Consider the following 26,138-nt stretch of genomic DNA (forward strand, 5'->3'; position numbering starts at 1 on the left):
TAAAGAATGGGAGAAAATATTTGAAAACCATATATCTGATAAGGGCTTAATATCCAGAATATATAAAGAACTCCTACAACTCAACAACAAAAAGACAAACAACCTAATTTTTTAAAAGGGCAAAGGACTTGAATAGACATTTCTCCAAAGAAGATAAACAAATGGCCAATAAGAACATGAAAAAATGTTCAGCATCATTAGCCTTTGGGGAAATGCAAATAAAAACCACATTGAGAGTCCCCTTCATACCCACTAGAATGGTTACTATTTAAAAAAAAAAAAATGGAAATTAAGTGTTTGCAAAGATATGGAGAAACAGAAATCCTTGTTCATTGTTGGTGGGATATAAAATGTTGCAGCTGCTGTGGAAAACAGTTTAGTGGTTCCTCAGAAAGTTAAATATAGAATTACCATATGACCCAGCAATCCCACTTCTAGGTATATACCCCAAAGAATACAAAGCAGGGACGGGAACAGCTATTTGCACACCAATGTTCAAAGCAGCATTATTCACAACTGCCAAGAGGTGGAAGGAACCTAAATGCTCATCAACAGAATGGATTAACAAAATGTGGTATATACATACAATGGAATAGTATTCAGCCGTAAAAAGAAATGAAGTTATGATACATGCAACAGTATGGATGAACCTTGAAGACATTAGGTTGAGTGAAATAAGCCACACACAAAAGGACAAATATTGTTTGATCTCACTGATATGAAATAATCAGAATATGCAAATTCATAAGGTCAGAAAATAGAACACAGGTTACCGGGGCCAGGATGAGGGATGGGAAGTGGATGCTCAATTGGTACAGAGTTTCCGTGTGCAGTGATGGGAAAGTTTGGGTAATCGTGATGGGAGCACAACATTGTGAATGCATTTAACACCACTGAGTTGTATACTTGAAAGTGGCTAAAATGATTAATTTTAGGTTGTATGTATGTTACCAGACTAGAGCTGTACACCAAAAAGAATGAACCCTTTTGTAAATTAGGGACTACAGTTAATAATATAATATTGTCTCCTTCAATTGTAACAAAGTTACCACACTAATGCAAAATGTTAAAAACAGTGAAAACTCTGAGTTGGGGGAAGGGGTATATGGGAACTCTGTCCTTTCTGCATGATTTTTCTGTAAACCTACAGCAGCTCTAATAAAAAATTTTTTTGAAGACAGAAAGGGAGGAAATAACTGTACCCTTCAAAGCTGAGAAGTACATGACAGACTTGTTTTGGATTCCCAGTTACATCACTTACCAGATATAACATCTGAGACCAGTTTTTTTGCAAAAAAAAATTCTAAGACACACTTAAAATAAAAAAAAAATCAATAGAATTGCATCTCATAATCAATGCTTAAAGCAATAGCAACCATCGTGCCAGAAACCAGACAGAGGAATAAACTGGGGCGTCATCGCCTGCACATTTGCAAATTTAGGCACCTCTCGAAGCAAAGATCACAGTTTTCAAAGGCAGAAAAGTGGTATATGATTGTCATGCATTCTGAAGAAGTATTTCTCAGTCAGTCAAAAGATAGATGATCCAATTAAGAGGGAAAACTTCAAGTTTAATAAAGTAGGAAATGGAGAAGGAACCCTGCATTCTTTATTCTACTCTAAATAATTCTGTCAATCCTCAAGGGGCTCAGCAGTCCCAGATGGGTTATAGAGAGCTGCATCTGCACAGCCTAGGGGGACCAGAAGACTCTTTAGACTCTGAATAGGAATGCTTGGATTCAAACCTGTATTATCATCCCGAAGAATAAAGCAGCAATGCTATGAATAAATATGTTTTATGTTCCATTAGTAAGAACACAACAAAACATCACTGAGTAACTTTGATGTATGTTTTTATGTGAAAAGCTTTTATTACATTGGTGGCCTTTTAGAATCAAGGAAATACAATAAAATTGATGTCATAGGACTGTTATGAGAAGTATATGAAATATCACTATAAGCTACCAAATATACCATCTCTGGTACATCACAGGCATTCGGTAAATTGTAGGTATGATCATTGGTGTCTATGGTTTATATTATTATTATTATTGTCCTATGCAGAATTCATCATACCTATGCCATTCTCAATGCCCACACCTTGTTCTCCAGAACTTCCTTTCAAATGCATGTTTGCTGCATCCCATTCTCCCAGGGCCCTACTTAGGAACATGGAGTCCTTGACTAATCTAATGGTCAGGGATGACAAAACGTGCTTTCTCATCCATCCATCTCTTGCTTAGCTGAGGCCTCCTGCTCCTCTGAAGCAAGAATTCTGCTGACATCCCTATGTAGGGAAGCTATTTTTGGCCCCCAAACTTTCCAGCATGCTGCACATTATATACTTGAGCAGCTTGGCTACTTACCTTTTGCCCATCCATTACACATTTACGAACACATAGATATGCAGTGTTGTAGAGATAAGAAGACTGGCTAATAGGTTCACAGGGTCATCATGAGGATGAAGCAAGCTAGCAGAAGTACAGTGCAATGCTTGGCACACGGTATATGCTCTTCAGATGTATGTACGATAAACAGAAGGATTAAGACATGGATGTTGCCCTCAAGAAGCTTATAAAGTTGGTGGAGTACAACTATGTCAGGCCAACTATACGAAGTGAATCTGATTACTGCTCTTTCACTCCACTACCATCTCCTCTTACCCAGGCCTTGCAACAGCCTCCAAACTTGTCATTCCCCATAAGCCTCCAAAGTGCCAAGGTCATTACACACCCCTTACGAAAACGTTTAAGGGCTTCCCATTGTTCTTAGAGTAAAACATAGACTCCTTACAGTGTCCTGCAACCCCTGGCAGCCTCTAATTTTTGCCCACAGCTCCATTCTTATCTAGCAAATTCTTCTCTTGCCCTCATCTGCAATTATAGCCACACTCAGCTCTTTTTGGATCACTGAGTACACTAAGCCTTTTCTCACCTAGGAACGTTCATAACTGCCATTGCCTTAGCTCCTTTCACAGATCACTCCTTCTCATCCTTTAGTTCTTAAATCAAATATCACCACTGCAAGGGTGCTTTTTTTCCCCTGGTTACTCTTGATAAAGTGATCTCCCCTATTACTCTCTGTCAGTCTGTTTATTCCCTTCACAACACTTCCTTCAATGTGCAATAATCTTATTTTTAAATTTCTTTACTAAGTGTATCTCCATCTGTATACATATGCTCCATGAACACAAAGATTTTGTCTGAATCTATAGCTCCTGGAACCCAGGGGAGGCAAATGAAGCATCTACTCAGACCTGGCCCTTACCACTCAACTAATAAAAGAGTCAAGCAGGATTTGAAACTGGGCCCAAATTCCATGATCCACACACTATACATAGCAAACTGCGTGGGACTATAAACTCCTTTTGACAACTGAGGCCCAGGGATATTAGGGATCCTATCCTGTAGGTGACAAAGTGAGTTTGCAGAATTCGGGGAGAGAAAACCTGGAGAAGACATTGAGGTCTGTGGTCTCTAGCCACAGCTTCATTTTGGGCAGATGCCAGTGGAGCTTTAGGCGGATGTGAGCTCCTTTGTTCAGCTGATGACTTGCCGTGCACCAGCTCTGTGCTAGGCCTGAGGATAGAGAAGGGAAGAAGAACTCATCAGGGAGCCAAGGAGAGGAGTGGCTGAAGGATGGTCATCTTTGGTCCTTCTGGAGTGCAGGCCTGTCCTTTAGCCCTGAACAACCTGCCTCGCCCCCCACCCCCACCCCACCCGTCCCGATACACAGGAGAGTTCTGAAGTTTGAAGTTATCCTGGGATCCACTTGAAGCTATGTTAATTACCTCCAAGTGTCTGGAGTTGTTCCATTTTAACTTGGAGAACGCATCACAGAAACCTTGGCTGTGATCCATCCTATTTCCCAAACCCAAGTTCTTCCCCACCCCCACTCCCCATTAGACTTGCTGTCTTTGCCCTCAGTAGGACAAGGTGAAGGGACACGTTTTTATTCCTGAGAAAGAACTCTCCATTGTCCAGGAATACCTATTTGGGTTGAAACTAAACCATAACAGTCCTATAGATCTCAGAGATCCAACAAAGAGAAAGGAATAAGGAGGCCTGGAGGGGGGGTGGGGATAAAGAATCATACAACCTCACAGCTGGACATCACATAATAACCTTCTTCTGCCAGGCCTCCTACTGATTTTTACAAACAAAGAAACCAGCTGGAATTAAGACTTCAGGTCCTAAGGAAAGAGATGGAGAAAAAAAGTCTAAGAAAAGAGAAGAGAGCCAAAAGCAGCTGGTGGCAAGGACACCGGAAGGAAGCGATATTTCTCAGAACCAGGCCCCAGGGAATTCGGGAGGCTCCCCCCACCCCCACCAGTCAGCAGCTCTCCACTCCTTCCCCCATCAGGCCCCATCACTCCCTTTTCCCCTCTCCCTCCTCTCCCGCCCCCACCCCCACCCCCTGCACTGAGTGTGGCTGCCACACTCAGGACAGGGAAGGCCGGGTGGAATCCCAGGAAGCTCGCACTTCGGAGCAGCTTCTACTGCCAGTGGCATGTAGGTGGGCAACGGGGTCAGGGAGCTGCCCCTCTCCACTCCCCACCCCATTCTGCACCCTGTCCTTTCCAAAAGGAACCAGAGCTCCGGCCAAAGTGACAAATTCCTTTTCTGGGATATGGAGATGGAGGGGTGGAGTTGAAAAGGAGTCGGTCGGGGACCCGGGAAGGTGAGAGAGAATACAATCCTCCCAAATCTGACTGTCTCTCTTCCATGGGGAGAAGGAGTACGTCCTTGCCCACATCCTATCCAGATTTCTGGCCAAAGAAGATGAGTTGAGGGATCCATCTCCGCCTCCCTCCTCCTCCTCCCCGCCCCAGGCTGGAGAGGGCTGCGGAGAGCCACCCACGGGTTCAGGCTGCTCGGCCTCCAGCAACACCCCCTCACCGCCGCGCCCTCGTCACGCCTCCCTCCCCTCGCTCCGCTCCCCCCTCCCCATCTCCTGTCCCGTCCCGCAGCCGAGGAGGCGCCCCGGCGAGGGAGGTCGGCGGGCCGGGCGCCGAGCCGGGCACTCACAGGCCGCGGGGCGGTTCTGCGCTCCGGCCGGGACCCGCCCCTGCCTGCCCCGCCGCGCTCCGCTGCCAGGGCCGCCGCCGCCAAGGGCGCGCCCAGAGGCGCGGGGTGTACGGCTGCCAAACAGGGCTCCCGCGGGGAGGCGCCCGCCCGCTCGCTCACCTGCGGCCCGCTCCAGCAGCCAGGGCTGCGCGGCCCACGCCCAAACGCAGGCGGCGGCAGCGGGGTCCACGGGGTGGGGCCTCAGTCTCTGCCGCGCAAATTAAGCTGCCGGCAGAGCCGAGCTGAGCTGACCCGGACCGCGGGGTTGGGATTCATTGGTCATTTATTCAACAAATATTTATTCAGCATCTGACCTGGGCCAGTATTATGCAAAGTGCAAAGGAAACAGTGGGGAACAAGGCAGGGGTGGGGAGAGGAGTCAGAGTAGTAAGTGCACGGGAGAAAAAAAAAGCCAAAGAGATGGGGAGGGACGGGGAGACCGGAGTGCCTGCTACGTTAGACAGGGAGGGCCAGAAAGGGCCTCTCTGAGATGACACTGGAGAGGAGCCAGCCTGATGCAGCTTTCTGGTAGAAAGTCCTCCTCTCAGAAGGAACAGCAAGTGCAAAGGCCCGGAGGTAGGATTGAGCTTGATGTTTCAGAGCAGTGGTTCTGAAGTCGGGGAGCCTTTTTCCTCTAGGGGACACTGGGGACTTAGGGGCTACTGGCAGCCAGTGTGCAGAGGCCAGGGAGGCTGCCAAACACCCTACAATGCAGAGGACAGCCCCGCACAACACAGAATTATCCGGTCCAGAGTATCCAGAGCGAGGACACCCTGTTGTTAGTTCTGCCCTAATTCAGTGTGACTTTCAGCGAGTGACTTAACCTCTCGGTGCCTCAGTTTCCCTCACTTGTGATATAAAGGTAACCATGCCTGCCCTGACACGTGACTATAGTATGAAGATGAAAGGAAATGAGCTGTGAAAGTATTTTGAAAAATTACCAGGGCTGCTTATTGTTGCTATTATTTCTCATTATTCTCCAGGACAGTTCTCTAAGATGCTCAATAATGCAAGAGATGGTTTATTTGAGAAGCATCCCAGGGCTGCGCTCCCAGAGAAGAGCCTGGCCTGACCGCAGAGATTGCAGTGCCACTGCTTGCCCCAGGACTCCCCTGAGCCTGGGAGCAGGCAGGGACTTGGGTATGCCATGTCATTCTTCCCTTACTTGGTGCAGGCCCTTGAGCCCCCTCTGGGCTCAGTTTCCAACCACAACAGGAGGGGCTCTAGTTACTTCAGTTATTTGAGACCTCTTGAGAACTTAAGGAGCGCTATAAATGCTCAGGATATTTCCTCAGAAAATACAACCCCCCTACCCTCACCTGGCATTTTGGCAATGATTTCATAGGGCTTCCTGACCCCTAAAGCCCATCTCTATTGTTCCAATTTTAAAACATTAATATATCCTGTTCTGGGGGATCAGATGTGACCTTTGGGGCTTGGGGGAGGAACAAATAACTTGATATCTGATTATTGACTTAACTTTAATGCCTCCCTGCTTCTAGTTAGAGACTGGGAAGGTGGGCACAGGGGAAGAAGTGAAACCAAAGAAATTACATTGTGTTTCCTCAACAAAGCCCCCACCACTCCCACACTCAGGCTCGGGGGACCAGGCAGTCCTATCTCCCAAGACTTGGAGAGAGTTTAGACATCCTGCAAAGGAGCCTTAAGGTGAAATGAGCTGTCCAGGCAGTCAGAGGGGACAGCTGCCCAGACACGCACGAGGCCCCAGGAAGGAAACCTCGCCGTCAAGTGCCCCTGTTCCTGACGTCCACTCAGAGCTTTCTTCCTCTTCAATTTTAATAGAGCTTTAAAATACTGAAATAATATGAAAAATAATCCAGTAACCCAAACAGAATTGATGATTGTTAAAATCTGTCATGTTTGTTCCAGAAATAAAGCATTTCAGAGTTGAAATACTCATTCCCTATTCCTTTCCCCTCTCCCACCCCAGCGGGAACCACTATCCTGTACTTTGTGGGTATAATTTTAGATTATTAAACATGTTTTTAACATATATGAATATTATATGTTATTACTTTTTAAAAACTTTACATAAATAGTATCATGTTGACTGGATCATTCTGCAACCTTGACTGTTTTAATCAATATTTTACATTTGGGGTGCAGTCATGTCCACATATGTAGAGCTAGTTCATTCCTTTTACCTGTTGTGCAGTGGCATCCTCTACATTCATTTGCCATTCCCTACTCAGACGTTTCCATTTTGTTGCTAAAACCCTCTTGTATATGATTCTTTTTCCACACGTGTGAGACTTTTTCTAAGATTTTTTTGTGGGGGATGGAGGGGTCTTGGAAGCTGCCTAGTTTTTTAAAGGCCCCTTCTCTTAAACTGCAGCCCCCAGCAGAGGTGGCACCTGAGACACGGATTAGCCAATATATCAAAGGAGGGTGGAAGAGGTGGGCAGAGGGCCCCACGGCACACTTCCATGAGACCCTGGGGCAGGGATGAAGCTGCGGCGGGTGAAGAGACTTTGGCAAAGCACAGAGGTCCTCCCCACTCTGCAGCAGCCTGGACACCAAAAGCAGCACCTATCACCTTATCCCATAATGCCAGAGCCAGGCAAGACCTTGGAGATCCTTAACCCAAGCTCCTCCACTGCACAGTTCATACGAGGGCTATAGTGAGGCCCAGAGCAGGGAAGGGACTTGCGCAGACCCCATCACAAATTCTGGACCTGAAACTAGTCTTCTTTTCATTTTACCAACAGGACTGGTTCTACTCCCCAGATGGTGGGAGCCATGTGTGTGAAGAGGTGGATGTAGGGTGTGTGTGTGTGTGTGCGTGTGTCAGGCTCCCTGATACAAATGGGATTCCACTGAGTCATCCTGTGGGCTCACGGTGCTTGCTCCATTCAGAATTGATTGCCGCGTGGGTTCAGGCGCCTAAGAAGGCAGAGGAAGCTGCCGCAGGCTCTGCGTGGGCCACTGGTAGGAGAGCTGACCTGCCTGCAGACGTGGCTGGTGTTTGGTAGGTTGGGACCAGAGCTCTGTCTGCAGCTTTCTCTTCTCTGGGTGGGCATCGCCAGTCCAGGAAAACTTCTAATCTTAGCAGTAGGAACCATGACTTTGTGTAACTTGGAGAGCTTCACACTCACTATTATTCAATCACATTGTTTCTCAGGGTGGACCATGTGCCAAACATCACGTTGGGTGCTGAGAAGATGCAGAGCAAGGCCTCTCAAAAAGAACTAGAATCTAGAAGTGAAGTCTCAGTTTCCTTTCTGAAGGAAGAATGAAGCCCCTCTTCCAGGCTTAGCTCACGGTTCCCCGGCAGGGAAGTCCTGCAGACCCCAGGAAGCCACTCCTCTGGATCCATGGTTGCTACTCCATGCACAGCTTGCTTGGCACTCAGCCTGCCTGACCTGGGGTCAGCTCTTGCATTATCTAACTTTTCCAGGGTGTCCGATTATCTTTAAACCTCCTTGAATGGAAAGATGGGGTCTAAATTTCCTGCCTTTCATACACAGTGTTGAGCACAGGGCTAAGAACACAATAGATGCTCAATAAATATTACAGATAGAATCAGCTTATGGGGAGGCAGAGAGATTACCGACTTAGTTTGCAGAAAGGAAGGGTAAGGCACAAAAGGACACGTGACTTTCCTGGAGCCTCACATGTAGATACTGAAAGCAAGACCACAAAACTAGAATCCAAATCTGGTCTCAACCCAAATTTTACTCTTTTAGACTTTATTTGAATCAACCGATCAGGGTAGGGAGACATAAGCTTACTTTTTCCTTCACTCCCAGTCCTATTCAAAGCTTTTGGCCAATACAAAGAAATATACAGCAGACTCTCTGTTTTTAAGGATCTGGTTGAGAGACAAGAGAGGTACACCTAAATAAAAAGAGCTAAAAAAGCAATAGTACCTTAAATGTAGATACAGGACTTGTGGAATTAGAGCCACCTCCCTCTGCTCCCCTCCCCCCCCCCCCCCCCCCAGAACATGAGTGTTTTCTCTTTTTTTCTTTCATATAGAAGTGAGGCGAAGGTTCTCACTTGTCTGGCCCAACTCTCAGACACCCTGGCAGAAGATGCTGCCTCGGCTCTTAGGTCACCCCATTTCTGACATTGTCCTTATATTCTTACCTCCTGCTTCTCTGCCTGCATGGTGCTGACACCCCAAAGGTGTGCAGACCTACTGTTGTTTATGGGGAGCCACAGAACAGAAAGACCCTAGGCAGGAAGTCAGGGAGCTAGAGCTTTAATTCAGGCTCTGCTCATTCATGCTCTGGGACACTCAGCAAGCCTTTCCCATTTCTGGGCCCTGCCTACTGTATGTAGTTTGTCTGCCCCTTCAGGTAAGCTCTGTAAGGGCAGGGGCTGTGCCCAGCACCATTCTCCATTCTGGGTCCACTGGAGGAAACCACCACTGTCATTCACCAGGCCTCACAGGAGCACTTTACCTGCATGAGCTCATTAGGTGTTCAACAAAGGATCACAGATGGATGGATCTGTTTTGTCAACTGACATAAGACTGAACCTTTCAGCATCTCTATCTCCATATGTGTCAGATAAGTACAGTCGATACCTACCTCACTGGGCAATTGTCAGGATTAAATGAAGCCACGTGTACAAAAATGAAATGTCTGATCATGGTGAGAAGAACAATACAGGCTGGATAAATTTAAGCCAAAGTGTTTGGGAAATTATAAAGCAGTGTGGAAAAATGTTAGAACTAGTTCCTCACATCTTGAAAAGAGTAGCAGGTCTTTGAGGGTGGGTCAGCGCCCCTGTCCCACCTCCCTCTGGCAGGGACTTTTTATTCCCCTGGGTTCGTGGGGATTTGCTGTGAACAGATCTGCCTCACCGCCTCCAGGAGGGCAGCTGGGTCTGGCAGAGATGTGAGAGCAGTCTGAGGGCATCTGCCAGCTGGGGCTGTGAGGGTCCAGGCTGCACCAGACTGGTGGGTGGGCATCCAGCCAGCTCCCCAGCATAGGTCTCTCTGGAGCTAAATGGGGCCTGTGCCTGGGGTTAATTGACTGCCTTTTATAAAGGGGATTCTCCCCATGACCCTCATCAACCTCTAGGTCGAGTCTGATTGACTCCACTTATCTGTTATTCCAGTTCACTGTTTGTATTCCTAGTCCTTGACCCCTCCTCCCGTTTGCTGATCTAAATCAGGGTTGAGGGGGCTGGGGCTGGGCCAGGGGCGAGCCTCTGAGCTAATCAACTCAGCCCAATCTGCAAACCACCCAATGTTTGGTTTGCAGACACCCAGAGGGCTCCAGATGCCTATGACTGAATGGATGAATGAAAAGAGAGGCGAGAGTGGAGGAGGAAGTGGGTGGGGGAAGCGTGGGCAGTATCAGGAGAGGCTGAGGTGCTAAGGTGCTGAGGGGGAGCAGGAGCCCACGCAGCTCTCAATTAAGTGCACTTGGATTCCTTGGAAAGGCAGAAAGTGAAAGGGAAATCGCTGGCAGGCTGAGTCATTCCATTGGGGTGAACAATCGGAAGCAATTCTGCTTCCCACTGCTTAGGAGGAATCAAAAGCCATTCTGCCTGGCAGTCTTTTGTGTGCAGGGCCTCAGCGCTCAGCTGCTGGCAGAGCCTTCCTCCGACCTGGTGGGCAGCTTGTGTCTTAGCAGCGCTGATTGACATTTCTCCCCGGGAACGTGATTACCCACCAATCCCAACCTGCCCTTCCCCCTTCCAAAAATAAAGCCACAGTTACATGCAAAACTCATGCAAATTTAACCCTGACGCTGTGAATACAGTGGCAGTTAGGGTGTGGGAGAACAGAAGGCGAGGCTCATCCACATTCATGATGGGGTTGCCACCGGGCACCAAGGCCCACGTGAGCTGGGCAGCTCTGGTAAAGGAGCCACTGCTCCTCTTGGCAAAAGGAGCAGCTGTCTAAAGAACTGTTGTGCAGATCTTAAATGGGGTAGTGGCTGAGATTTCCAGAGGAGGGCTGAAACCTGGGCAGGCTCTTTCTCATCTCCAGGCCTAAAGAACCCAGGACCAGTCAGGAGTCTGGAGGTCAGAAGGTCTGGGGCAGATGGCATCAGTGTTGGCCGAGCCCCACTCTCTGCCTGCCAAAGAATTATCACCCCAAAGTGAAGCACTGAGTCAGGCACCTGTTGGAAGCGTGAATGTGAAGATCCCAGGTATGTGGCAGAGTGATGGCAGGGTCTTGGATAGGGATTGAAAAATAGCTTTTATCTATTTATCAATGTTGTATCTGCCTTAAGCATTCTGGGGCCAAGTTCAAGTTTGGAAGGAAAGGCATTGTGATAAATCAGCAGTGTTGGCCATGGTCTGGGGAAGAGGGAATAGTTACCCACTGATAGGTAGGTGATATCCCCGGTCCAGGGCAAAGTTGGTAACTGGTTGGCCTTTGGCTAAATAGGCCACCAAGCATCATAAATTAGAAGGGAGGTGTCCAAAGTTCCTTGTTTCCCTGGGATCACTGACTCTGTGGAATGCCCTAGTAGCTCAAAATTCTGACCCTTTGTTCACCTGTCCCCAGCTCCAGGCTGCAGTCCCCTTCGCTCCCCAGACCAGATTCATTGGTCAAGAGGAAATACAACAGTCCAATTCACTGCACACCCAGGAAGAGGGAAATGGCAAAGGAGCTTTTCACTAATGTTGTGTCACTTCAACAGAGAGAGGGCTCTAGGACTCTGGGGCTCCTTCAATCACACTGCAAAGACAACCACCTAATTATTCCACCTGTGCATGAGGCCTCCTGAAAGGGCAGTGCCAGGAGTCCCAGGGCAATCTGTAGGATCAGAAACAAGCTGGCACAAGATCATATGGGAGAGTAGAATGGAGAAAAGCTTTTAAGCTTGGAGGTGTGCTGCTTCAATGCTCCATGATAAAAGGCAGCTGAGACCCAGAGAGGTTGGGTGACTTGTCTAAGGCCACACAGCCAAGCAGGAGTAGAGCTGGGACTGGAAGCCTGATCTCCTGGCTCCCTGCTCAGATGCTCTTTCCACTTATATCAGCCTTTAATAATAGAGAAAGGAGAAGTAGGGGATGGAGGCAGGAATGTCATTCTATGCTGAGAGATACTCTTTAAAAAGCAAACCAAAGACAAAACCAAGGCTCACATGGGCTGAGCCGAGTCCAGTCTCCCGACCCCCAACCCAGCAACCTGTGGCTTTATGGAGTCATCACCAGCCACAAACAGAAGCTGAGGCCAGGTGGCAAGTGGAGTCTTTCTGTGAAAATCAATGGAAACCTGGGGCCCATGAGTTTGGTTGGTGCAAGGGTATGACAAGGGACAGAGGTAAAAAGAGTAGAAAGAAGTAGTTTAAAAGAGTAGAAAGCAGTAGTGAGAATAGAAAACCCTCTATTACCTACCAGTCCCCTAGGGGAACTCTGCTTTGAGAATGGGAGAGGGAGATATTCCACAAAAGGCAAAGACTCCTCCAGGAGGAGGGCAGGCATGGGAAAAGGGTGGGGTGGATGAGGGAGTGAGGGCACACACAAGCCCTTGTCTTTAAGAAGCCTGAGTAACATCTTGAAAATACCTTCTCCCCTCCCCTGCTGACCTCTCCCCTCATTTCCATCCCAACCTAGCTCATCCTTGATCCTGAATGAGAGCATCCAGTGTGTGTGTGTGTGTGTGTGTGTATGTGTGTGTGTGGGTGGGTGGGTGGCAGAGTGGGTGTGTGAGTATTTGTGGTTACCTGGCAGGTTTTGGAACTCAGAATGGGACTGGAATTGGGGAGCCCTTGGCAGAAGGTAAAACTCAGAACCCTGACACTGGATGCTAGAAATGACCTGGAGTGGCTTGGAGAGTTCACCGTGGCTCTTGGTACTCACAGTGGGTGTCAGCTTGTGCTTGAGTGTGTTTGTGTGTGCTCACAGGCATGGGCTTGCCTGCTGGGGGCCCGTGTACACAGCACAGGAACCCTGCGACAGTCCCTGACGAGTCCCAACATGGCCTGAGCCAATCCTCTCTTGGTACCGCGTGATGTGTCTGGCTGGGGAATTTGACTTCTGTGTCACCTCCGCTCAGATTTCTCAACCTCCCCTCCTCCTCCTCCAGTGCTCTTTCCTGTCAGTGAACTAGAATCCTCACATTTTAGCACACGAGCCTCTGTGCCCTTGGGGAGCTTTAAGCAACCCCTCAACTCTCCTGGAGCCTGGGGTCCCACCAACCCTGAGAGTGAGGCAAGTCACTTCTCTTCAGAAGCCCAGGCCACCCCCCACTGCTCCTAAGTCCCTGATGACCGCCCCCTCCTCCTCTGTGACAGCCTCCATCACTACAGGCCGTCCTTGTCTCTCCGTGCTGTTCCACAAGCTCTTTCCTCCGCCAGGAATGACCCCCTCCAACCTCATGTGCTGCCCAGGTGCAGAGGATGGTGGGAAAGCACCTCTCCCTTCCCCCCTGCCTGCCGTGACTGCGTCTGATGGAAGCAATGCCAGCGCTAAGCCCTGCCGAGAAAGCAAATCCAAGATGGCAAGCAGACTGTGAGGAACCCATTCTCTGCATTCTGGGGGGAGGAGAAGGTGGGCCCACGGCTGCTGATACCAAACTGAGCTCTGGGCAGGAGGGACTAGAAACAGTCCCTCATTTCTCACAGAATCCTCAGTCCCCTCTCCAGTGCCCTCCTTTGCTTCAGGACTGTGTTGAACTGGAGGAGCACGCTGGTTACCTGATCGCGGGGCCCCTCAGTGCACAAGAATGGGTTCTACCTTATCAAATGTCCAGGAGGAGGAAATGAAATGATGCATGTAAAACACTCATACTCAGTGCGCAGTACATCAGGAGCACACGACAATTGTTAGCTATCACCATTTGGTATCCCAAACTCGATGCATCCTGCAAGGCCCCTCTCCAATGCTGTCTCCTCCGTGAAGCTTCTTGCATGAATCCAAGGCATAGCAATTACTGGGTTCTCTTGGGCAGTGGTTCTCAAAGTGTGGTCCCCAGACCAGCAGCAGCAGCAGCTGGGAACTTATTAGAAATGCAAATTCCCAGCCCCACCCAGCCCAGCTTGCTGGGGCCCGGCAATGTACATTTGTTTCAACAGGCCCTCCAGAGGATTCCAATGCTGGCTCAAGTTCGAGAACTACTGTCCGGCATTTTCTTTGTACCTCCACCATTGTTCTAACCTGAATTATCATTGCAGGCTGCAAGCTTCTTGAAGGCAAAAACCTTGTCTTATATGCTGAAGAAATGCTGGGAAAGTCCTTGTGATTCTGAGTTGGTTGAGCATTTTAATTAGACTTCCCCTGAGTGATTTCTAACCTCCTGCTTTCCCCATTCCCTCAATCTTCCCATCTACCCAAGGCCCTGGGTAGAAAACCTGGGGAAAATCCCATCCATCCCCTAGTAAGAGAAGAAAACTGTCTTTCATCCTACTTACCAGGTAGCCACTTGGGAGTAAGGGGAGGGGGCAGAAAGCTCCAGATACTAAAGAGTTTGGACCAGGGATATCAGACTATTGTCCCTGCCCCAGTAATGCTGTAAAGACCTAAAATCTTATAGGGCTTCTAGGGCTGAGCGGTTCTCTTCAAAGACAAAACAAGGGCAACTCCCTTGCACAGAGACTCCCTCAAGACACCCTTGAGCAGCCTGCTTATTGGCACCTGTAACATCACAGAGCCAGGTGAAAGAGAGCAGGATGGTGAGGGCCAGGCCAGGGGTGAGGATGTAGGAGAGGAAGGTTTGGCTTCTCCTAGTCCCCTCCCCTGTCCCCTTAGCCATTTAGTACTCAGTTGACAACAAGGAAGAGGAAGCAATTTGAGAGTAGCCCCAGCTAAACAGACCACTTAGCAGGTGCTTTACCTACAGTGATACTTAGATTGTTGTAGCACCTTATGCTTCAAACCCTTTCACATTGGGCACTTATCTCACCTGGTCCTCACAACAGCCCTGAACAGTTATTGTAAGCACAGTGATTGTAAGCACTGTTTGAGATGTGGAGTTCCAGACGGCACACAGCTAAAGAACTGATTTTAAAACCCACGGCATCTTGCTCATTCCATCCACTTTTACAGCCTAGTCATGGGGCAAGCAAGGTGGAAGCAGCTGGCCTCCCAATACATGTGTCAGCAGTGGCATGAACAAGTAGACAGATCTGTCACTGTAGGAGTGAGCTGCTGGGAGCATCTGTGCATTTGTTCAACATTCACAAGTTTTTATTGAGCAGCTACTATGTGCATCACTCTGCTAGGCCCTGCAAATACAGCAGTGAGCAAAACAGAGCCTACGCTTGAAGATGGGTAAAGTGCTGTCAGAAGGTGACAAAATTAGCTTGGCATTCAAGGTCCTGTACAATCTGACCCCAGCCTTTCTTCTTGCCTCCACTAATGCAAGCTATGTCAACGAAGCTGGCTTCCCAACTGGGCCACAGTTCATAGTCACAGACACTCAGGGTTGTATCTGACATGTAGAGTGACCACCTTGCCAGCATCCCTGACCATTCTCAGGGTCTCGTCTTGCCCTTTCCCTTCTCCCTGCCTTTTCTTGTGCTGTTTCTTCCCACCTGAGACACCTGCCCTCCTTCTCTCACAAATCCAGCCATCACTGGTTTCTCCCGCTCAGTAGACTTTTTGTTGTTGGACGGTGCATTTGTCAACTAGGTAGTAGACACCTTTTAAGCCCAGATCCTGACAGGCACACCAAATACTCATGATCTCCTAACTTTCCTGGTCTTTCGATTATCCTATTTGCATTTCTCAAGTCATATCTATTAAGCTTTCTCCACCTCTTTAAGCCCTGTAGCCATCTCTGCCGCCTTACTCCCCCAGACAACTTCATCTCTACAACACAGACAAGTAGAAATCACTGGGAGGAGACTCCTTCAATTCCCTGAACTCACCAACTTACCTGCAACTGAAGTGCCTCTTGCCTTCTTTGTGCCTGTCATAATGGAACAGAAGTTTGTCTTCATGTCAGGCTAATCCTTCCAGCCACAGTATGATTCTGAACGTCATCGCCAATCTTCTCAGGCAAGCACTGAGAATTATATTGTCTTCCTTCTAGTTCTTGCTTTCTATTCTCCATGAGCATTTAAACATGCATTAAGTTTCCCACTCAAAAAACAACACATTATTTCCAGAACTCCATTTCCCCCTCCAGGTACCACTGTCTTCCTCCTGTCCACAGCCAATCCTCTTGGGAGAGAAGGCTACACTCACTATTGTCATTCTGCATTCCCACTGGCTCTTCAGTCCACAGCAGCCTGGCTTCCACTCCCACCAATCCACTCCAACTGCTCTCCAGGGATGTGGCTACATCCAAAGGACACTTTTCAGCAGTTATCAAGTGACCTCTCAGTCACTCCATCTTTTTATTTTTCCCCACACCATTCTTTTTTTTTTCTTTTTTTAAATTTAGTAACAAATATGCAACTAAAATTTCCCTTGTAACCACATTTAGATTCCATACCATCCTTTCTGAAACATTCTTTCTCCTTCGCTTACACAACACTAAGGTATGTTAGCTTTCCTCCTTACCCTGGGGCCTCTCCTCCTCTGTCAGGTTTACCTCTTTCACCCCTTAATGTTGGTGCTCTGCAGGGTTCCGTCCTAGCCCTGGGCCATCCTTTCTCATGGCTTCAGCTGCATCCACATGGTGTTGACTTACCCATCCAAGTCTGCCGCCCAAACCTCCATCCTGAGCTCCACCTATGCACACTCAATCACCTGCTGGCTAACTTCACTTGGATGGGCCACCATATCTCAACCCAACATGTCCAAAATGGGATTCACCATTTTTCTCTCCCCTGCCATTACCCATCTTCCCCCAACCTGCCCCTCCATCTGGATTTCTAGTCTTAGAGAATGGCACTACCATGACCAAGCCAGAAACCTGGATGCCATCCTTGATTCCTTCTTCTCCCTCACCCCTACACCTCATCAATCACTAAGTCCTATTTGTCTGACTTCATTTCTAATATTCCTCAAATCATCATTTCCCTCCAAATCCACTACCACTGTCTTGGTCTAAGTATTTATCATATCTCCCTTGGGATATTAATTGGTCTGCTATGTTCCTTTCCAAGCTTATCCAAGGCTTCCCAAATGCCCAAAGAAAAAAGTCCAAGTTTCTTAACATGGCACTGGAGATCTTCCCAATTAGGACTTTGTTCATCTTGTAAGCTTCATTATAGTATGGTACCACTCCCCTCTCCCTCACCTTCCCTCCATTCTGAGTTGAGTTCTGTATATCTGTCATATTCTTTTGCTGACCTTCCCTAGGTTGTCACATGCTGCTCCGTCTGTCCAAAGCTCACAGGACTTTGCTCAGACAGCACGTCCACTATGAAGCTTCCCTGTGTGTCCTCAATGCACCCACTGCACGTTCTTATATTGGCATTGATCACACCATAGTGCATTTCCTCTTTGTTCCTATCTTTCACAACAGACTGTAAGACTGTTTGGCTCAACACTGTATTCCCAACTTCTAGCATAAGTGCTTGGTGCAGTGCTCAATAAATATTTACTGAATGAATGGATAAGCATGCTTTAAAAATCACGGGCTCAATGAGCAACCCTTTCCTAGCTGCAACATCACAAAATACTCTACATAGCAGGCATTTACAAACATTTTCAGTCCTACACCCCAGTCCAGGGGCTCCTTGGAACACACTGGGCAGCCCACAGCCTGTGCTCATCATAACGCCATGTTTTAGGAAAGGTGATGTGAGCACTTGTGCCTCAGTGGCACTCTAGGCTGAGCATTTGGTCCAGGGCTGGGAGTGTGTTGGAGTTGGAAGGCCTATGTGTTCGACCTTCTTCATGCAGAGATAAGATGGCAACTGAACAACATAACCTGCTAACCAGGTTTTGATGCTATGCAGGTGTAGGGGTGTGCAGTGGATTCATCTTCTCTATTGAGATTGGGTGCTTCCAAGTCATCTGCACACCGAGCTCCATTTTGTGAAGAGAATCTGGAACTCGCAGAGTGACCAACTGTTCTGACTTGCCTGAGACTGAGGAAGTCCCTAGGACGTGGGACTTCAGTGGTCAAACTGGGAAGTCCCAGGCAAACTGAGATGAGCTGGTCTCTCTATCTAGGAGGGAAGTTGGGATTAAAACAAAAGGAGATTGAACTAATATGAAATGACTCCCTGATCTGACCTTGGCCACTCCCTGGATAATTGTGATGGTGAACAAAGATACAGTGGTTGGCATATTGTCTCAAAGGTGTTTCTGCAGATTCTTTCACCACTCAAGGTTGCTTGTGAGGTTACCATTGAGGGGTGAGAAGGTGATCTGGGGCTTGCAAAGGGAAATAAATGTAGGGCAGTGGGTGGTAGGCAAACAAGAATGAGTGTGGAGGGGATGGGTGACTCATTAAATTGGGTGTAGGAAAATAAGGAAGAATTGGGCAACTCCATCCCCACTTCTCCCTGTCCCAGAAGCTTTTTGGCTTACCCCAGAGAAAAAGAGGAGCAGGGGTGGAGAAAGGGCCTATGCAGAAGAAAGAGGATTCAGAGGATATGGTAAGAAAGGGAATCCAAAAGGGTGGAGGGAAATGGAAAATCTGGGGGAAGGGGAGGAGAATAAAAAGGAGAAAAGGAGGAGTAAGCAAGATGGAAAGGGCAGGTCCTAGCAGAAGGAGGGAGGAGTCTAGGACTCTGGGTAGAGTGCCGGCATTGTGATGCAAATGGGGTGATGGGGAAGTGGGGGGAGGGAGCTGAATGAGGAAGGGTGAGGGTGCAGCACAAAACAGCAGTGTGAGCTGAATGCAGAGATTATATCATAGCTGCTGGTTATGGAGATCTGATTTCTTTTGTGTGGATGTCGCAGGCTGGGTGAGCTGTTATTAACTAAAAGAAGTCAGGGCCTTGTAGCAAGGAGGTGTGTGGTTGAGTACATCTTAGCAGGGATATAAGGAATGATGTAGCCTGCAGATATGAAGGCAGCTTTTGGGAACTGGAGCACATATTAATGGAAAGGTACATCTATAAAGCCGGTAGCCGCCCACTCCCCCTTGCAGACCCCCACTACGGTTACTGTCACCACAATCAAAAAAAAAAAAAAAAAATAGTATAAGAGGCATTCAAGTTATCAAGAAATAATGTATTTCTGGGACAGATTTGTTTTATTTTATTCATTTTGAGATAGCATGGTTTAAAAGATAGAAAACTATTAAAGGTGTTGCCAATAGTGAACATCAGGATTGAGGATAAATAAATAAAGCTGGTATTAATTTGAACAGGACGAAGCCAAGAAAAAGACCATTTAAGGATAATTGTGGATTATCCCTTTGGAGGTTAACTCTGTGCCTTGGAGGGAAGGGGACAGAGCACTAGAAAACCCCAGCAACCCCAGATGGGCAAATGGTCCTACAAGTACCTTTTACTCTCTTTCTACCCACCATAGAGTCAAGAATCTCATGCAAGATCCAAAACAACAGGATTTGTCAGCATCCTAGCCATTCCTCAGTGTCTATTGAAACTCTGGATTGGTGCAGAATTTGGGAATTCTGGGAGCTGGTTGTAGGACAGTATGTGTGAGAGCCTTTCCCCACTGCAGTAAAGAAGTGCAGAAATAGCCCCATCAACTGGAGTATGTAGGAATGTCTCATTCACCACCGTTTCACTTAGCAGAGTGCCTGCCACACAACTTGAGCGTGATGAATGAATGAATGAATGGATGGAATCCCTGCCTTAGGTCTCTTCTCCTAACTCAAACAAATCTTCCACATTACAGCAGCTGTAAGTTACTTTCTAGAACACAGACCTGCTCACTTCAGCTGAGGTCCTTTTCAGTCTCTCCTATTCTGAATAATTGTCCTAATTCCCTTCCTCGAAGACCTGAACTGGTTCCTCCCAGTGCATTCATGACTCTCCGTGACCTGGCTCTCAGTTCTGTTCCCCCCTTCACCCTCCACAGTTCTTCACCATTTCCCCCAAACACTGCTCACTATATAAACCCACACAGCCTTGCTCAGCCTGTTGGCTCAACCTAGAATCTCTTTTACAACTTGCCCCCATGACCCCAGCCTTCAACCTGTGAAAACCCACCCTTCAAGGCCCAGCTCAAATAACACTTCCTCCATGAAGTCCTCCTACATTCCCCTTGCTTCTTTCTCTGTCATTTCACAAGATGCCTGCAACTCAACTGTAGCACTGACTTCACCTGACCTTTAAGTAGCTTGTGCTTCACCTGTCTGTAGTCCTCCTGTCTGAGCTTCTAGAAGACTAACACTGTTTTGTCTCCAGATACCCAAATAAATGACTGTTAAGGAAGAAGGGAGGGAAGCTGGAGAGGCTCAGAGAGGTTGAAAGAAGAAATGTTAGTAGACTGGTGTTAGAAAAATTTTTAAAATGGCAGACACCTAGCTATTAGCCTCAGAAATTGCTGTAATTAGCACTGAATTTCTTTTTCTGAATCAGCTTCCATCCTGAGAAGTAGAATTGCTACTGAGAGAGGAGAGACAAGGAGGCCTTAAATCCTCCTCCTATAAGGGTGGTGGTGAAAACACTCTCGTTCCTTTAGCTCCCCAGAGTTTCATCAGAGAAAACAGGGGGTTGGATTTCCCTCCTTTTTCGGTTCTTTCTTTCAAAGAATTGGCTGTGATCTTCTTAGAGTGCCCCACAATAAGGGTGAGCCCTTCCTCCTGCTTTAATCTGCACAGTAATAGTCCTAATTGGAGGGACTCTGGCTCCTTCTGCAGCTTGTTTTGTCAGGCTGAAAAGTCCTATCTCATTTTCTGCATGTGGCTACTGTTCCCGTTGGCACCCTTCCTTGGGAGTTCACCTACCATTCAAGCCCCATGAAAGGCCCCATTACAACTCGCCCATTCACTGTCCCTCATTGTCCTGCCCATTCACTGACATTCACTGGGATAATTCCCCCTGCTGCCACACACACGGAGGCGCGTGCACATGTGTTCAGACCCCATGTCCCATTAGCAGTGAGGCCACTTGAAATAAAGAGCAGCACCGCCCGAAGGTGGGACTGCCCTCCCCCTCTAATAGCTGGGGAGACTACTGCGCTAATGTTATTTCAAGAAGTACCAGGAGAATTGGTGGCTGCTGCAGAGCAGGGAGGGAGGGAAGGCGGGGGTGTTCCTGGCAGCTCCCTTCTGTAAAACGCCGTCAGCTTCATCACTCCAGACAGATACTGTTTTTCCCTCCCAGTCTTCCTAGAACCAGCTAGCTCTGGAGATCCAATCCTCACCCTCCTTGTAGCCATTAGCCTGGCATTCAAGGCTCTCTAGGAGACGGCTCTCAAGTATCTCCCTGATTGATCTTCCACCTCCTCCCTGCAATGAATTCTGCTGCAACCAGGCAGGTCTGCTCCTGATGATTTCTAGCTCATGCTTTGCTTATGCATTCTCTCAAATCTCTGCTTGGGGGCCAGACGGTGGCAATGGCAGGGAGAACAGGTGCTCTTCCCCAGCAACTCAGAAAAAACAGTGTCTTTTCAACATTTTCTAAGGTGATGGCTAAGAAGACAGTTGTTAGGACTGTGATGAAAGTCATTAAAGCAGAGCAAATGTAAGACCTTGAAATAGGAGACATGGAGAGGAGAGTCCGTGAGAAGGTGGTGCTTTCACTACAGTCTATTCCACCAGCCAACACACAGCCGCCAGCCCCACGGCCTGGCTCCGGAATCAGGCGCTTCCTCCCTGGGGTAAGGACCTGAAGTTCTCCCTTCAGTACTGAAATCCCACATCAGTCCTTCCAAGACGCAGATCTAGTCCCGCCCTTCTGTGACCACGGTCCCGTCTGCTCGATGCTGATGGGCTTTCAGCAATACCCCCCATTTGATACTCACAAGGCTGCTTCAGCTGCACATATTGTATCTACTCAGAGTGATATTTGAAATTCCTGGAGGGAAGATGCAGGGCTCATGCGTCTTTAACCCTCCAGAGTACCCAGTGGGAAACGACGGCTTCCGGTTCAGGCACCGTGGGTTGATGTTTGCTTGCCTAGCGAGAAACAACGAAAGGTGTTCTCTCCCAGGAAAGATATGTCTGACCAGAAGCATTTTGTAAGCAAAACAGCATGGGCTTTAGAGTCAGACAGAAGCGGACTGGAACATAGCTCTGCCACTGATAAGCTGAAAGTAGCTGAAAGACCCTGTGAAAGCTATTTACCTGCTTTGAAGCCCAGTTTTTCTTTTGCATTTGTCAATTTGCAGTTGGGCTGTTCAGCTTTGGCATTATTGACAAATTGGGCCAGAAAATTCTTTGCTGTGGGGGTGCTGTCCTATGCAATACAGAAAGCTTAGCAGCATTCCTGGCCGTCACTCACTAGAAGCCAAGAGCTCCCTCCCTGAGTTATGACAAATCAAACATGTCTCCAGACACTGCCAAATGTTCCCTGAGGGGCAAAATTGCTCCCAGTCAAGAACCACTGGTACACTTTAGGGTTGTTGTTAAGATTAGATCATGTGGTGGCATATGCAAAGTGTCTGACGCAGTATCTAGCATATAATATGTACTCAATAAATGTTAGTCTCATTTGATATTACAAACAGATATAGCAGTTTCTCTCCCATCCTCACCCACCAAGGAGCACGTGTGAGGGCTCAGTAGTGGGGTGGGGCAGCGATGGCTCTAAAGAAGAGCTCTGTGGAAGGTGCCTGAGCCCAACAATGTCTCCAGTGGCTTCACTGGACTTGGAATGAAAAGAGGAGATATCTCATGGGTGCTCCAACATGTCTTGGGAAGGTCTGATGGGAAAGCGGTGTTGCAGCTGGAGGCCCAGAGAAGGATGCAGGCTCGGCTGTGGGCACGGAGGGTCATTTCCAAGCAGACAGCCCATTTCTGCTTAAATTCTTCTTCCTCTGCACCTGGTTGTTCTGGGGAGACACATGCCGTTCTAGTTGAGGAAGCTGACTCATGTAGAGTAGCAGTTCCCACCAGCAAGGGGTGAGTATGGAAGATACTGCTGAGATGTCCACTGAGCTGGCAGCACGGGGAGGGAGGACTCAGGGTGTGCTGGCGGTACCAGCAGGCCCAGAGCCGACGTCAGACTGCCCACCCAGCCTTTGCCCACAATGCCTCGGGCCTAGCAGCTGCAGCGTCCTGCCTCCTGGCTCCAGGCCTCTCCACTTGAGGAGGGAAGTAGAGAGGAAAGAGAAGACTGTCTTGGAGATTGTGCTTCCTTGAGGCCAGGATCGATGGAAATCTTCCAAGTCAACAAACCAGGCTTCCACCAAAACCAAACTCAAGAGTTGCCTAAGCTATAACACTTCAATCCCTCCGTGGTTTTGTTGTTGTTGTTGTTGTTTTATGGTTAAAAAAATAATAAAAATAACAATAGGCCGGAGATCCTATTGACCTTTCTCTGCAGGGCCAGCACAGGTTGAGTGGTCTTGGGTAAGCCGGTCTCTCCGAGACTCCCTGTTATCATCTGCTCTTGGGCTTCATCATAACTGCTCTCTCCAACACAGACATTTTGTGAGGCTCCAGTGAGGGCAACCAAGAATGGTGTGAGAAACAAGAAAGGACTTTGGATGAAACTTCTCTGCCAAGTTCAGCTTCATGCCAAAGGAGCATGGGCCAGGTCAAAGCCATTTAAAAGGGAGCCCCCAGATGACTCCTAGGGGTGTAAATCTCCCTGGCAACGCGGGACATGACTCCCAGAGATGAGCCTAGACCCAGAATAGTGGGATTGAAAAAATCTTCTTAACCAAAAGGGGAATACAGAATGAAACAAAATAAAGTTTCAGTGGCTGAGAGATTTCAAATGGAGTTGAGAGGTCACTTTGGAGGGCATTCTTATGAGCTATATAGATATCCCTTTTTAGGTTTTAGTGCATTGGAATAGCTAGAAGGAAATATCTGAAGCTGTCAAACTGCAACCCTGTAGCCTTGATTCTTGAAGACAATTGCATAACTATGTAGCTTACATGGTGTGAATGTGTAATTGTGAAAACTTTATGGATCACAATCCCTTTAGCCAGTGTATGGACAGATAAGTAGAAAACTGGAGACAAAAAGTAAATGAAAAATAGGGTGGGATGGGGGGATGGAATGTTTTAGGTGTTCAAATTTTTATTTTCATTTTTTTTTGGAGTAAGGAAAATGTTCACAAATTGTTTCTGGTGATGAATGAACAACTGTAGGATGGTACTGTGGATAATTGATTATACACTGTGGATTACTGTAGGGTATGTGAATATATCTCAATAAAACTGTATTTTAAAAAGTGTGTGTGTGGGGGGGGGAGGTCCCTGGAAGAAAAGACGGACCTAACAGGATGAGCTGAGGGCAAGGCAGGCCATCTCTGGGAGGCTAAAGCAGAGCTGCCCTTCTGAAGGTTAATGAGGTCAGTGTATAACAGAAGCTGGGAGCCCACAGCCCTTGGCCTTCAACCATCCACCTGCAGCAGGCTAGAAGAGGGGATCCAGCAGAACAGTGGACAAGGAAGAAAGAATTTTTTTTGTTTTGTTTCATATTTTAATCATGAGATTAGCTGAAGCAGGTTAGAAGACATGCAAGTTTCTTTCTTTTTTAATGGAGACTTGAGAACCAAAAGCCCCAAAGGAGTGAGTATTCTTCATTTCTATGTGTGTGTCGCACCTGGGGATCTGGAGCTCTGACCCTGTAGGTGTCTGGCTGTGTTCTGTGGGTCCTTCCTCTGCATTTGCTCATACTCACCTTCTCATCTTCCTGCCGTGGAGCCTGCATCATCTCAGGCCTCGCCTATGACAACAGCCTCAAAATGGCCTGCCTGCTACTCCCCCTTCAACTCGCTCTGCAAAAAGGTCTTTCTAAACACAGCTTTCAACATTCACATTGCTTATCTACCTGATAACCTTTCCCTGCTCCCCATGTCCTATCCCATTAACACCAAATGCTACCACCTGATAGTCTTAGAAACACTCTCCATTAAGAGGTGAAATCAAAAAGCCTGTGTTTGAAATCAATCTTACCACTTACTGCCTGATGGTGAAACCTTGGCCAAGCCTCCTGAGCCAGTTTCCTTATCTATGAAATGGCATAAAGATCTCACATGTGGTGATCTCGTGGGCGTGCAGTGAGGATCATTAACACAGTGGATGTGAAAAGACTTTACAGACTGTAAAGGGCAATGCCAATATGAGACACTGTGATCCATTCAGGTCTCTCTAACCTCTTTCAAGGTCCACTCGAGATGGCTTTCTTATGGTTCTCCTGTTGTTTCCTTCCACAGGGATTTTTCCTCATTATACTGTCCTCCCAAGCTCACTGTCCCTGCCCCAATGCCCTCCTGCACCAACTGCCCCCTCAGGACTCATTCTGCTGCCCTGATCTGCCGGGGATCTTCTGCACACAGATAAACGGTCAGTGAGACCCTGCTATGTGCCCGGGGTTTATGCATTTAATCCTTATAATAAATTTAGCAAGCTCACTGGATACAAGGTTAATATGCAAAAAAAAAAAAAAAAAAAAAAAAAAAAAATCACTTGAATTTCTACATACTAGCAACAAATAAGTAGGAAAAGAAAGCTTTAAAATGTACCATTTAAAAATGCCTGAGAATGAATACAACCAAAGTTAGGATGACCAAGACATTGCAAACTATTCAGCACTGTTGCGATAAATTTAAAAAAATGAAATAAATGCAGAGATATGTCAGGTTCATGGATTGGAAGACTCAACATTGAAAAGATTTTAATTCTCTCCAAATTGATCTACAAATTCAATACAATCCCAGGCAAAATCTCAACAACTAATATATGCAATTGCAAAGAGCTAAGAATAAGCAAGACCATCTTGAAAAAGAATAAAGCTATAGAGTGTATACTACCAGATATCAAGACTTATTTTATGAAGTAGCAATAATTAAGACAATGTAATATTTGCATAAAGGTAGATATATTGACCAATGGAACAGAACAGAGCCCAGAAACAGACCAGTGTACACAACACATAAATGGTCACCTGGTATGACAAAGGTGACACTGCAGAACAGTGGAAAAATAAAGTTCTTTTTATTCATTGGCACTGGGTCAACTGGTACCTATGTAGAAAAAAAAAGAATCTTAACTCCTTCACTCTACATATACACAAATAACAATTCTAGAGGGGTTGTAGATACAAATGCAAAAGGTAAAACATTAAAGCCTCTAAAAGTGAACATAGGAGAACATCTTTGTGGTCTTTGGATAGGCAAACATTCCTTAACAAAGACGTAAAAA

General features: G+C 47.3%; 1 protein-coding gene across 2 annotated transcripts in view; it reads right to left on the bottom strand.

Annotated features, from left to right (window-relative positions):
• LZTS1 (leucine zipper tumor suppressor 1) overlaps positions 1-26,138 on the bottom strand; it is a 54,558-nt gene that overhangs the window by 11,542 nt on the left and 16,878 nt on the right. Inside the window, exon 1 of one of the 2 annotated variants that reach the window (XM_037813270.1) lies at positions 5,187-5,270. The exons of the other annotated variant lie outside the window; for it this stretch is intronic. The gene's annotated coding sequence lies outside the window, so the exon portion shown is untranslated. Of the gene's footprint in view, positions 1-5,186; positions 5,271-26,138 lie in introns of those variants that run through there. 2 annotated transcript variants of the gene reach the window in all.

Source organism: Choloepus didactylus, chromosome 20 (assembly GCF_015220235.1).
Source record: "Choloepus didactylus isolate mChoDid1 chromosome 20, mChoDid1.pri, whole genome shotgun sequence".
Classification (NCBI taxonomy): domain Eukaryota; kingdom Metazoa; phylum Chordata; class Mammalia; order Pilosa; family Megalonychidae; genus Choloepus; species Choloepus didactylus.